The sequence below is a fragment of the Rhinichthys klamathensis genome, unplaced genomic scaffold (genome assembly GCF_029890125.1).
Source record: "Rhinichthys klamathensis goyatoka isolate OS25496 unplaced genomic scaffold, OSU_Roscu_1.1 h1tg000325l_1, whole genome shotgun sequence".
Lineage (NCBI taxonomy): Eukaryota > Metazoa > Chordata > Actinopteri > Cypriniformes > Leuciscidae > Rhinichthys > Rhinichthys klamathensis.
The window spans coordinates 774,429-789,460 of NW_026606840.1; positions in this window are offsets into that span (position 1 = coordinate 774,429).

Here is a 15,032-nt window from a genome sequence, read left to right on the forward strand (position 1 = left end):
GTCTTCACTCGGACGCGCACTTCAATCTATCGCCGTTGCGGAGAGACTCTGTATATATTAATTCCGGTGAAATTACAAAATAAAATGCACACAAACGTGTCCCTGGCTGCTTGATATAGACTGTAACCACTGATGAACATTATTCAGTTTTGAGAGAAAAAAAACTACCGAGGGCGGATTAGAACCTGCCACCTCTGACACGCTTGGCAAAAGATCTACCACCAGACCATTTAAGAACTCAAACAAAAATTTGCGGATCGATGCACTTATTTACGGGTTAAACAGGCTGCAGAATTTGTACCCAGCACTTTTGAAAATGCACTTCCGAATGCGTCTCTGTCCCCACCACATTTCAAACCAAACTGACGCCCGTGACTTTAAGTATGGGGTATCTTTACCTTTTTAAGTAAATAGAACGGGGCATCAGTTTACTATCAGGAATTTGTCGTTACTTTGCGTCGCGCCGCATCCAGTGTACACAGCATCATTGGTTATAATGGGTTCTATTTGCTTTTGTTACATCGCACTGCCCGCATCTGGTGAAGTATTTTCAGGAGTGACTTCAGATTTTGGAACCCCATTGTATATATATTATATTATATATATATATATATATATATATATATATACAGTCGTGCTCAGAATTAATGGTACCCCTGGTAAATATGATCAAAACTGGTGTAAAAAATAAATCTGCATTGTTTATCCTTTTGATCTTTCATTAAAATTTTTTACAAAAATCTAACCTTAAATTGAAGTAAAAGAATTGAAAGTGGGGGGGGGAAATCACATTATGAAATAAATGTTTTTCTCCAAAACACGTTGGCCACAATTATTGGCACCCTTTTATTGAATACTGTTTTGTAATCTCCTTTTGACAAGATAACAGCTCTCCTCAGTTTTCTCCTATAATGCCTGATGATTTTGGAGAAGACCTGACCAGAGATCAGAGACCATTCCTCCATACAAAATCTCTCCAGATCCTTCAGATTCCCAGATCCATGTTGGTGCTTCTTCTCTTCAGTTCACCCCACTCATCAGGTCAGGGGACTGGGACGGTCATGGCAGAAGCTTAATTTTGTGCTCTGTAACAAATTTGTGTGTTGATTTTGATGTTTGTTTTGGATTGTTGTCCTGATGGAAGATCCAACCGAAGGCGTCAGATTTAGATTTTTTATCTGTTGATATTTAATAGAATCCACGATGCCATGTATCTGAACAAGAAGTCCAGGACCTCCAGCAGAAAAATATGCCCACAACATTAAAGATCCAATGGTTTATTAAATTGTACACATGGGGTAGATCCTTGTGTGCACCAAACCCATCTAGCGTGTTTGCTGCCAAAAAGCTCTTTTTTTTTAGTTTCATCTGACCACAGAACCCTGTGCCGTTTGAAGTTCCAGTCATGTCTGACAACTGAATTTGTTGGAGTTTGTTCTTGGATGAGCGAGGAAGATTTTTCTTGAAACCCTCCCAAACAACATGTAGTGATGTAGGGGTTGTTGGATTTTTTGTATAGGCTTTCTGACCCCTGATCTATGATCCTTAAAGAGTCTTTGGCCACTCAAACTTTCTTCCTCACCATCCATTAAGGCAATATAGACACACGTCCTCTTCCTGGCAGATTCATAACATCTTTAGTTGATTGGAACTTCTTAATTATTGCCCTGATGGTCAAAATGGGGATTTTCAACTCTTTAGCTATTTTCTTACAGCCACTTTCTATTTTGTGATGCTCAACAATCTTTTGATGCACATCAGAACTATATTCTTTGGTTTTACTCATTGTGATGGATTATTAAGGGAATTTGTCCTTTGTGTTTCCTCCTATTTAAGCTCCTGTGAAACAAGAAGTCATGGCTGGACAATTTCATGTTCCTAGTCACCCTGGTGTGCTAAAAAAGGTCAACATTAATGGGAATATACTTCAGAGATATTTTACTCGTAAAGAATTCTAGGGGTAACAATAATTGTGGCCAACGTGTTTTGGAGAAAAACATTTATTTCATAATGTGATTGTAAACAGTATAGTACCTTCGGTTTTTCAATCCATCCCCACAAAATCAAAATCCATGCCCACACTTTAGAAATCTGTTACCACAGTTTTGCAAACTGTACTCACAGATTTGTGGCCTGATTCAACTATGGCCCACCTATCGGTTACATTGACTGCTTTTAGTAGATTTGCATGGTAATGTAGTCAAATAATAATAATAATAATAACAAAAATAACAATAATAATAATTTTGCAAATGATTTTGCAGTTAATTACTTAAAATGCAATTTATCATCATGCAAAAAAAAAAAAACCCTGAAAGCACAAGCTTTTGTGTCAGGTTGTTATGTTGTAATATTAATTAAGAATTTGTCTGTTATAACAGACAATGTGAGATCCACCAATCAGAGAGATTCCCGAATATCAATCGGCTCAGCCGAGCACCCACTGATCAGTGCTAATGATTATTAATAATAATAAATCCTATGGTGTTGAAGAATGAATGGAGCCTTATGCTTCTTGGCCGACTGAAGGTTGTCATGGAAATGCTTCACGTATTTTGGATTGATGTTTGCCAAAAGTAAAAGTGCTGTGGTAAAATCTATTTTGTATTGAAAGTACACCAAATCTTAGCTATAAAAAGTGAGAGTATTAGAATATCACAAATAATTCTTAATAAATCATTGTCTATTCCACCCCGTCCCCAAATTACAGCCTAGAATTTAAGCATGTAGTTAAGACCGTTGTATTCAATTTAATAATACACAATAAAAGAATATACAAAAAAAAATTTTTAACAGAACTGGGAGCTTGTTATGTTTTTAAGTCGAAGTATTCGATTTCTAAAATGAGGGATGGGTCACAAATCCGTGAATACGGTTTGCCTAACTGTGGGAACAGATTGCAAAAGCGTGGGCACAGATTATGAATTTGTGAGTACAGATTGAAAAAACAGTTTACAAATCTTGAGGGCACGGATTGGAAATTTGTGGGTACGGTTTATTAATTTGTGGGCATGATTTGTTAAACCAAGGGAACAATTTAAGAATATGTGAGTGCGGCTTATAAACCAAGGGGACGAATTGCAAAACTTTGATGACGGATTTGCGGGTCTTGTTTTTTTTTTTTCTTGTTTTTTTTGCATGCCTTCCAATCCAATGAAAATGCTGTCGTCATGCATGTCTCCATGAAAAATGGATAGAGCAGGGGTGAGATAGGAGAGAAGGAAAAAGGTAATTCAAGCCTAATCTTTAGAGAAGGGCAGAGCCGTTCTTGACCCAGTGGTTCAAACATTTTACGATGACCTTTGACCCCACAGCTACTTGGCTGGTGTTAGGTGGCTCAGCCTCACCCATCTCATTACACAGGCAGACCCTGAGCTTTGATTGTGGCAGTAGAGAGGCTATTATTTAGAGATGGTATCAGTGTCAGGAGTGTGAATGCAGGTCCCAAAGGTGAAACGTCACAGGTGGCCCCCAGTGTCACCCCTGTGAAAGAGCTCCCATTAAAACAGACCTGGAGGCATTGCAGGCGGTAACTGAGGTCTAGCTGAGCTGTCAGTATCTCCAAATCAACAGTAGACTACAAAACTGCAAAAATTGAAAAAATAGGAGAAATTCATTTCTTTACATTTCTCATTCACAAAGGTTTACTGAATTTAGATAACTAAAATCTAAACTAAAATCAATGTGTCCTTTTTTAGAGAACAGTGTGGAAGTGAAATGGAATTCTATAATGTCTTTTCAAAGTCAGAGCTTATAGTATTTATTATTTTTAAGCAGAATTTTTTAAACTACAGTTTGGAAGATAGTTCAGAACTGTGTTCTTGTCTTACCCTGATTCGCTACAGTAAGCCTATAATAATGGTTTATATTTTGAGTGGTTATGTTGGTTTCCCAAATGGGGTTCGCGAGTGAACTTCATGGTTTCTGTGAGTTGAAGAAAAACGAATAATTAAATTATATATATATATATATATATATATATATATATATTGAAATAAATTATTTTAATAAAAGAAATCAAAAAACACATACTAATATATTATTAGTAAATATTTGATTAGTTTACTTGCATGTCATGTGACCATTAACCAACACCAGAGAACTGTGAACATGCAAAAATCTCAAGGGGTACTTCAAGTAAATATTTAAGGTCAAGGGGTTTTGTCTGACAAAAAAAATCCCTGATGTAAAATAGATCTGCTCTAATATAGTGACAACTGGGCTAAAGGCACACCTCAAGGGAAATGTGCTTTTCACTGCTCCCATTGTGAATGATTGTTTATGTTTAAAAATATATTTATTTTTATTGAACATTGATGGATAAGACATTGTGGATAATAAATCATAAAAGTAGTTGGTTTTGTTTTGTTTGTTGTTTTGTTCACACTCGAGCACCACCAGCAAAGTTTTACCATATTCAGTTTATTTTGATAAAATTATCTCATTTACTTTTATTCAGTAAATATACTTAAAATCTCAGATTATTTTACTTATCAGCTCCAGTGACGAAATTAACATTAAGTGGCATGGCATCTTACACACAGATACCATTGGCACATGCCGCTATAGATTTGGCGGCACATCCTGTATGTTGTGACACCTCCGGTAGTGACATGTCTCTCTCTGCCAGAGCATAATGTAGTAGATGGTGTAAAGTACAGCAGAATGATATTTAATTAATATTGTGTTGCTTTCAAACTGTAGGCTTTAAGCCAGTTAATCTGAACAACAACCATTAGGCTTCTTTATACTGTAAGGTTTCATGTCTGTCTCATGCCCTGTTGTATGTATTATTATTACATAGAGACTTGTAATATATTGTAAAATGTTTATGTTATTATTATGTTTCTTTTATGTACTTTTCACAATGTAACCAAAAACAAAATATTGTGATAATTTCTTTTGCTCAACAATCTAGTTTCTAAGTATGAATAATTTAATACAACACATGCTATTTACAAAGAATTGACAGTTCAGCTAACACATGTTCCATTTGGAATATTTTGTTTATCTTGTGCTGATCAATGTAGGACTAGCATACAACACTATGCAAAAATAAAGGTTTACATTTACGTGTACCACTGTTAATGCATTATTTGTAGTGACTAAATTTATTCTGTGAGTGAAAATAAGCCATTTGTGTTATCAACCACATATAATAGCATACTGGAATAGAATATTTGTATTACACAATATTCAGCGGCACATGCCATTCAAAATTGATTTTCGAAAATTAATGATTTATAATTTTTAATTTACATGAATTAAAACGTATGACAAAATTAGCATATTTGTTTAGGATTGTCCTTTTTTCCACATTGTAAAAACTAAGTACACAAAATTATGCTTTATATTTTCCCCTTTACTTGATAGTCAAAAAAAGTGTCCTACTCATCTCTTAAGAATTGTATCAAGCATTACTTAATTAACTAAAAGAGATTCAACCAGGCGCTCAGGTGAAGTATATCCGTGATCTTGGGGTAGGGAAAGGATCCAGTGAAATAATATGCAAGTCCCAGGCACTCAATAAGTAGATAATGAGGAGAAGGAGGAGGAAAAAAGGAAACATGCTGGCTTGTGACTTTTTTATAATGAAATAAGCCATATCTAATAAAGGCTTTTTAACCTTCTCCTTTTCCTCATTATCTACTTATTGAGTGCCTGGGACTTGCATATTATTTCATTGGATCCTTTCCCTACCCCAAGAGCACCTATCACGGATATACTTCACCTGAGCGCCTGGTTGAATCTCTTTTTGTTCATTGCTTTTGGACAGTTTGGGGAACTGTCCTCAACTTAGGCCTTGCTCCGCTACAGGCTTCAGCGTTTGGTGAGTGATTTACCATGGAGACACACTCTTTTTCTATGGATGAAGGACGAAATATTATTGTTACAGACTCTTTACTCACGCATGTTGAGAATGTCTTGTACACTGATTGTTCAACTAAGAAACATGAACTGCGTAAACTTCTTGAGAAAGATATGAAGCTTAAATGGCATGTGGTATCACTTTCTGATTATTGGAGAGAAGGACGCATTCCTCGTGGACTACGTCTGTCTAAATTTCCCTCTACTTACAGTGAGGATACCGACTTTAAATCGAAATGGGAGTCCATCTTAAATAAATGTTCTATGGACTTGATGTTACTGCTCATACAAGAGGGCAAGAAAGAGAGCGAACTTATCCAGTCCCGCATCAGAGACATTGAATCTTCCCTACCTACTCCTCTTGAGCAACAGGTCCCTATTCAACAAACTATCCGAGAGGAAATACTCAAACTCGAAACGACCATAAAGGAGATGAAGGTGCGGAAGTTTAAACGCAACGTAGAGGACTACCAGAGAGGACAGGTGTATCGTTGGAATCGACCTCGCTTTTCCCGTGATCACCGTCAGTTTCATCGTCAGTCAGATCGACAACCACGCCCCCGCCAACCTAAGGTGTCTTTCAACCTCACATCGAGTGAAGATGAGGGTCATTCCCTGGAATCTGAGTCTGATAATTTTTTGGAGGACGATTGGCCGCGGCTCCAGACCAATCATCGCGCTCCAAGAAAACACGTCGTGGCCGCCGAGGTAGAGGAACGCCCTCGTCCATCAACACTGAGATCACTACCGAGGAAGAAATATCCTTGATAATTAACCTTTCTGATGTGCCTCTTTCCAATGAGCAACTATGTGTACTGTCTAAGGGTATGTCTTTTGCACCTACTCATACCTCTGATCTATTTAGTATTAGAGTGGATTTATTCCGTTTCTATCGTAATTTACATTTAAAAGCGTTTTATCATAAGTCTGGATACAAGTATGGTTGTTCCTCGATGATTGTTAATTCTGACATTACTCCTGACAGCACACTGGACAATATACCTGATTCTGAAAGTACTTCCAGCATTGATTCATATCCTTGTAGACCTAAATCCCTTTTTTCTCCTGTGATATCGAATCCTTCTCTTGTCGCCTTCTGTAAAAAAGTTGACTTTGATGTGCAAACATTTTTTGATACTCGACCGCACAAAAATCGAATTTGACGATCAGTGAACTTAAGGCTCTTAAGGAGCTTTCCATGATTGATGATATTATTATTCGCCCTGCTGATAAGGGTGGGGCTGTAGTGGTCCTGCCTAAAGATATGTATATTCTAGAGGCGACAAGACAATTAGAAACCAAGCACTATGAAAAACTTATTAGTAATCCGTTGCCTGAACTGATGGTTATTTTTCATAACATCTTAACTCATGCCAAAAATTCGGAATGGATTACTGAGAGTGAAATGAAATACATGACAGTTGAACACCCGTCCTTAGCTACATTTTATTTACTTCCTAAAGTACATAAACCCCCTGCTGATAATCCTCCGGGACGACCCATTATCTCAGGCAATGGTACACTCACTGAACCAGCGTCCAAGTTTGTTGATTTTTTTATTAAGCCCTTTGTTAAGACTCTTCCTTCTTTCATTGAAGATACTGTGGATGTTTTAAACAGATTATCCTGTATAGGTAATGTCAGATCCCAATATTTAATTAGCATGGATGTTGAGTCCTTATATAACAACATTGACCACAAGGAGGGTTTAGATGCCTTGAAACACTTCATTTCTGATAGAGTTGACACTAGACCTCCTTCTCATTTTATTGTACAACTCACCGAGTTTATTATTCATAACAACATTTTTGTGTTTATTGACAAATTGTACAAATTTGTTTCTCACCCAATTATGCTTGTCTGTATTTGGGGTTATGGGAGAAGTTGCATGTCCTCAATTCGGCTAATCCTTTCTATCATTGTATTACATGGTATGGCCGTTATATTGACGATTTATTATTCATTTTTAAGGGTACTGTCACTCAGATTTTGGAGTTTCACCAATATCTTAATTCCATTAATAGGAATATTAAATTATCTTTAGAATACTCCAAGACCACTATTGACTTTTTAGACCTTACTATTTCTATTGATCCAGAAGGAAAATTACATACCACGATTTTTAGAAAAAAGACCTCCATAAATACCATTCTTAGGGCTGATTCCTTTCATCCTCCTTATCTCATTGATAATGTACCTTTCGGCCAATTCCAACGATTACGTCGTATATGTGATGATGATGTTGATTTTGAAAAACAGGCAGACATTATGTCAGAACGTTTTATTAAAAGAGCCTATAAACCAGGTATTGATGCTCATGCTCGTTGTAGAGCTAAATCCCTACACCGGTCTGACACTCTGATTAAGAAAGGACGTAAGACAGTTACTCGATCCCGCCCCTTCTTTGTCACACAATATAGTAGGGAGGCGAAACAGATAAAAAGGATAATTCAGGAGAATTGGGCCATTATCAACTCTGACCCTACTCTCCAACAGGTCTTTCCTCAACCGCCTTTGTTTTCTTACAGAAGGGCTCCAACTCTTCGTGATAAATTGGTACATAGTTATCTTCCCCCTGAGAAGAAGGAAAGTTGGCTTAAGAGACCTATTGGGCTATATCGTTGCATGAATTGTCCCCATTGTAACAACATCACTCCCTTGAAAACGTTTGTGGATTTTAAATCTAATAGAACATTCAAGATTAAAGATTTTATAAATTGTAACACTACATTTATTATTTATCGTTTGTCTTGTCCATGTAAGACTGTGTTTTATGTAGGTCATACAAAAAGACGTCTACGTGATCGTTTAGCGGAGCATAAATATGCTATTCGTACCAGCAGCCCTGATTATCAGATGGCCCAACACTTCCTGCATGTGCATAATAGGAATGATTCTCTATTAAGGATAGAGGTTATGGAGCATGTGAAACCTTTAGATAGAGGTGGAGATAGGATTCGTAAACTTAACCAGCGTGAGGCATTTTGGATTCATCAGCTGGATGCACTCCGGTTTCCAGGTCTGAACGAGGACATTGAGTTCAAGTGTTTCTTATGATATAATTGTTCTATATTTCTTTTATGTTTCATATATGTTGTCTTTCCCATTTTTGTCTCTCCAGATTACCCACGTTGTCGGAGAGTGCTTTGTGCTCATTTTGTTGATTATCCCTACTATGTTAGACCTGATTACCTTATTGGGTTAATTGATTGTATTGGACCTTATTAGGTTACTTGAATTCTTTCTGATTTCAGGTGGGACGTTACTTGTAATTTTCCGACATTCTCATTGTGTGTGTTACTTGGCCCTGAGGAAGACCACTTGTGGGTCGAAACATGTTGGCTTGTGACTTTTTTATAATGAAATAAGCCATATCTAATAAAGGCTTTTTAACCTTCTCCTTCTCCTCATTATCTACTTATTGAGTGCCTGGGACTTGCATATTATTTCATTACTTAATTAACCTCAGATATTTAAAATACTAAGCACAAAAAAATGTCTCAGGTTACGCATGTAAACCACGGTTCCCTGAAAGGGGAACGAGACGCTGCGTCTTAGCTGACGCTTTGGAGAATGCCTTCAGCGTGACTGCATCTGAAGCACGTGTGCAACTATTCCAATCCTGATTGGTGCTGCGTCACCTTTGTGATGTGTGCCAGCATAGGCGGAAGCTATAAAGGAAAGCTGGGATCACAACAGCATCAACCTTTTGATGCTCCCAGGCATGTGTAACGAGGTTAAAATGGTTTTATTTCACAAGATTTTTCTGTTATTATACAGTTAAGGCTGTTCTACAATTGTTTACAGTTTCTGTGCTAAAACTGTTCTAAATTGTTAAATACATTAAAAAGGGTCTGTAAGGAGGTGATGGTTCAACCTTTGATGTGATGATTACTGATGCGAGCTGAAGCTGGTGTGACGGCCTGTTTATATAAAAATACATTCTCTATGCAGGTATGCATTGACAAATCATACTTTTGTGTTTTTAAGTTTATATACTTTTGTTTCATGTGTATAAGTTTAAGTGTACGGAGTTACTGCGTTTTCTCCGTGTCTGTTTTCTTTTTCTTTTCTCTTTTTCTGCCTTTCTCTCGAACCAAGAGTGTTACTGATGCGAGCTGAAGCTGGTGTGACGGCCTGTTTATATAAAAATACATTCTCTATGCAGACCCAATCCGGCGCTCTGCTGTCGTTCTTCACTGATATACAACACAACACAGACCACAGAAGCATACGGCTACACATGCAGGAAGTATTGCAAGGGGAAACAGTGTCTTGTTCTCCTCTCAGGGAACCATGGTTACATGCATAACCTGAGATGTTCCCTTTCGAGGGAACTCGTGCTGCATCCCAGCTGATGCTTTGGGGAACGAAATACCCACTTCACCATGCTAACAAGTGCCTGCCCTGGTGTGAAACTGTCCTGGCACAACTTAGAGCAAAAGAACTTAAGACCCCGGAGTGACCTGGAAGGTCCAGGCTATATAACCTTATAAATGTGTGCGGGGAGGATCACAAACTTCCTGCAGGGATGCCCCTGACAGCAACGCACTGGAGGAAGCAACACTTCGAGTGGAGTGAGCTCTGACTTGAAGAGGTGAAGGCAAACCACGCACCTCATAAGCCATGGAAATAGCCTCAACAATCCACCTGCTGATTGTTTGTTTAGTGTGCCGGGCACTTCTTCTTAGGAGGCCCGAAGCATACCAGAAGTTGGTCAGTTTTCCTCCATTGAGAAGTCTTACGTATATAGACGTCAAGAGCTCTGACAGGGCAAAGTAAATGTAGTTTCTCTTGTTCTGCCGACACATAGAGGAGGAGGATAAAAGGCCTGAAGGACGGTTGACCGGGCCACATTAGTGGTTACCTTGGGCACATAACCCAACCTCGGGTGGAGAATAGCCTTAACCCTACCCGGGTTCTACCCGCAAACTCAATACAGGAGGAAGCAACCGACAGGGCCTGCAGATCTCCTAATCTCTTAAGTGAAGTAATTGCTAATAGAAACGCCACCTTTAGAGTGATGCACATATTCGTTGCCAAGTCCAAGGGCTCGAAGGGTGCCAAGGCCAACCCTTCCAATGTTATGGCTAGGTCCCAGGCCAGGACTCTAACCTGAGCCGGGGCCTCATCCTCAGTACCACGAAGGAAACGAGACACCAAACGGTGCTTCTCCAAAAATCCACCACCCACTGGTGCGTGGAAAGCCACAATGGCTGCCACATAAACTTTTATGTGTGGACAGAGAAAGACCTGCAGAGAAGTGGTCTTGCAGAAACTCCAGCACTGAAGCCACTGCACTGGGTCTAAATCTGTGCTGTCTGCACCATAAAGTGAATACTCTCCACTTAAAAATATATAGTTTCCTCATGGAGGGAGCTCTAGAGTTGAGAATGGTCTCTACCAACTTGGTGGAGAGACCTGCATTCAGGAACTGATCCCCCTCAGGGGCTAGACTCAAAGTTTCCACATCTCCAGCCGGGGGTGAAATATCATGCCCCCGGCCTGTGATAGGAGGTCCCTCCTGACTGGAATCTACCACAGAAGACCGTCTAGGAGAGCTGACAGGTCTGAAAACCACACTAGTGCTGGCCAAAACGGGGCTACTTAAAGGAGGCGAACCCCATCCTGGCGTATTTTTTATTGTCCGTTTGTCCGTTCTTATTAGAACATGATGGTCTCTGAGCACTGAAAGAAAATGCCGTAAGGCTAGCATTACTGCTAACATCTCTAGGCAATTTATGTGTCATGAGAGATGATGTTCCTTCCAGAGGCCTTGGGCGGAGCGGCCCTCCATGACTGCTCCCCAGCCCAAGAGAGATGAATCTATCGACAAAATCTTTCAATGACAGGATGCCCCTAGAGTTGGACACAGGGACAGGAACTAAGGTTTCTTCCACATGATCAAGGAACGAAGGCATCTGCACGTAACCTTGATTGTGTGAAAAGGATTGCCACTCTGGGAAAAACCCCTGGTCCTGAGCCACCACTGCAAGGGACTCATGTACAGCAGGCCAAAATGTAGTATGTTGGATGCTGCTGCCAAGGGCCCTAACAGTCTCTGAAACTGTTTCACAATGATAAGCCTGGCCTTCTGGATACTTGTAGCAAAATCGACTCGTTTGTGGGGAGCTCCTCAGAGACCGGTTCAATTGCCTCAGATCTATAATGGGACACAATCCCCCATCCTTTTTCGGAACTTTGAAGTACCGACTGTAGAGCCTTTGACATTTTTCAATCTGGTTTCCGATTGCATCACAGCACAGAGACAGCGCTCATAAAGATAATAAATGTTATTCGCTTAAATACTGATACAGGCAAATTATCAGTACTGGTACTACTCGACCTCAGTGCTGCATTTGACACTGTCGATCACGACATTCTTCTTGACAGGCTGTAAAACTGGATGGGGCTTTCTGGGATAGTCCTAAAATGGTTCAGGTCATACTTAGAAGGGAGAGGTTATTATGTGAGTATAGGAGACCATGACATGCGGATTCCCTCAAGGCTCAATTCTTGCGCCACTCCTATTCAACCTGTATATGCTCCCAATGAGCCAAATAATGAGAAAGAACCAAATTGCTTACCACAGCTATGTAGACGACACACAGCTCTACTTAGCCCTATCGCCCTCGACTACAGCCCCATTGACTCCCTGTGCCAATGAATTGATGAAGTAAACAGTTGGATGTGCCAAAACTTTCTTCAGTTAAACAAAGACAAAACTGAATACATTGCATTTGGAAACAAAGATGAAGTTCTCAAGGTGAATGCATACCTTGACGCTAGGTGTCTAAGAACTAAAAATCAAGTCAGGAATCTTGGTGTGTCTCTAGAGTCAGACCTTAGTTTCAGTAGTCATGTCAAAGCAATAACTAAATCAGCATACTATCATCTCAAAAATATTGCAAGAATTAGATGCTTTGTTTCCAGACAAGACTTAGAGAAACTTGTGCATGCTTTCATCACTAGCAGGGTGGATTATTGTAATGGACTCCTCACTGGCCTTCCTAAAAAAACATAAGACAGTTGCAGCTCATACAGAACGCTGCTGCCAGGATTCTGAGCAGAACCAGAAAATATGAACATATCACACCAGTCCTCAGGTCTTTACACTGGCTCCCAGTTACATTTAGGATTGATTTTAAAGTATTATTACTGGTATATAAATCATTCAATGGGCTAGGACCTCAATATATTTCAGATATGCTCACTAAATATAAACCTAACAGATCACTCAGATCATTAGGATCACATCAGCTAGAAATACCCAGGGTTCACTCTAAGTATGGAGAGTCTGTTATTAGCTATTATGCCAGCTGCAGCTGGAACCAGCTTCCAGATGAGATCAGATGTGCTCCTACAGTAGTCACATTCAAATCCCAGACTGATCTCATGAAATGGCGTATGTATGACATGCCAATTCGTATTTCCATTTTTGGCGTGCTATCAACACGCATAATCGCTTTTCAGCGTGTTGATCAACGCCTTTGACTTAACGTTATATTACTGTATTATGTATATAGAAATATATGACCTACCCCAACCCCGTCCCTAAACCTACCCGTCACTGGGGTTAATACCATTTATGAGTCTTCTCCTACCATACTAGGAAAATAAATATCGCTCCACAGATGTAGATATAGATTTTGCTTCGTTTCGCTCGGACATTTAACGGCGTACACATACACGCGGAATCACTCGGACATTTAATGGCGTAGACATACACGCAAAAGATTTCGGCGTGGACATACACGCGGATAGCTCAAAATGCGTATAGATAACACGCCACTTGACTTGAAAGTGGCGTGTATGTTTACGCAAAGTCATGATGTCATGTTGCAAATCCAGACTCAAAACACATCTGTTTAGCTATGCATTTACTAAATGAGCACTGTGCCACTGTTCGTCCGACTGTTTTTACTGTATTTTTTTTTTTTTTTTCTAAACTGGTTTAATTATTCTTATTTCTTTTGATTATTTTAATTTCTTCTATGTAAAGCACTTTGAATTACCATTGTGAATAAAACGTGCTATATAAATAAACTTGCCTTGCCTTAAGAAATGATGCTGGTGTGATGCTGGCTTCCCTTTATAGCTTCCGCCTATGCTGGCACAGTTCACAAGGTAACGTAGCACCAATCAGGATTGGAATAGTTGCACACGTGCTTCAGATGCAGTTGTGCTGAAGGCATTTCCCAAAGCGTCAGCTGGGACGCAGCGCGAGTTCCCTCAAAATGGAACCCTTTCATTTTGTGTCAATTACATCAGTATAGCTGCCAACTCCTCAACTGTGTCAATTATACGGGAGGTGCCACAACAAACATGTCATGTTCCGCAATTTTCAAATGCCACTAAAAAAAACGAACGTGCCTCTACACATATCAGCATGTGCTGATGGCTTCTGTGCATAAGATACCGCCTAAAAATAAGGTAATAGCAAGTTTTAAAAAACTCAAGGCTTGTTTTATTCTATATAGATGCATTGGAATTGTTTTGTGTACTAATATATTAACACATAAACATTTTTAAGTTGACCAATATTAAATTTAGTTGATAACCAGATTTTCAATGACCAGATTATTTTGTTGATACAAGAAAGAAAGAAAGTAACTAACAAACAAACAAACAAACAAAAATGAGCCAGTAGAACGTGCAACAATCAAGAGTAGCGTCAGTTCTGGCAGGCATCAGCTGATCCACGTCTATAGGAATACGATGCCTATCACTGTATACATATAAGCTCCTTCAGTATTATCAGCAGCTATCGCGTTTCTTGGGAGCTAATTAAATGGCGAAATCCAGCAGGCAAAACGCATCATCTCACAAGGAATCGTGCAATTGGTAATTTAGCGAGAGGAATTCGTTCCCCACAAGGATTTCACCTCAGATTAGTTAAAGTTTGTGAACTTGAACACGAGATTCACCACATTGATCATAAGCTGCCTGATTTGGAAGTGACCTCAGTCTGCATTGCTGCTTGCATCGCTGCATTATTGACACAGGACTCGACGTGATTCACTCTCCATTCATCTCTGAAAGTCTTCATGAAGCTAAGCTAAGTTCCTTGTTTACTGCTCATTGCTAAAAGCTATCAGGGTATTGGCAACATGCTTGTTAAAGGCTATCTAACCATATGTTATTGAAACACTGCTTGTTCTAAA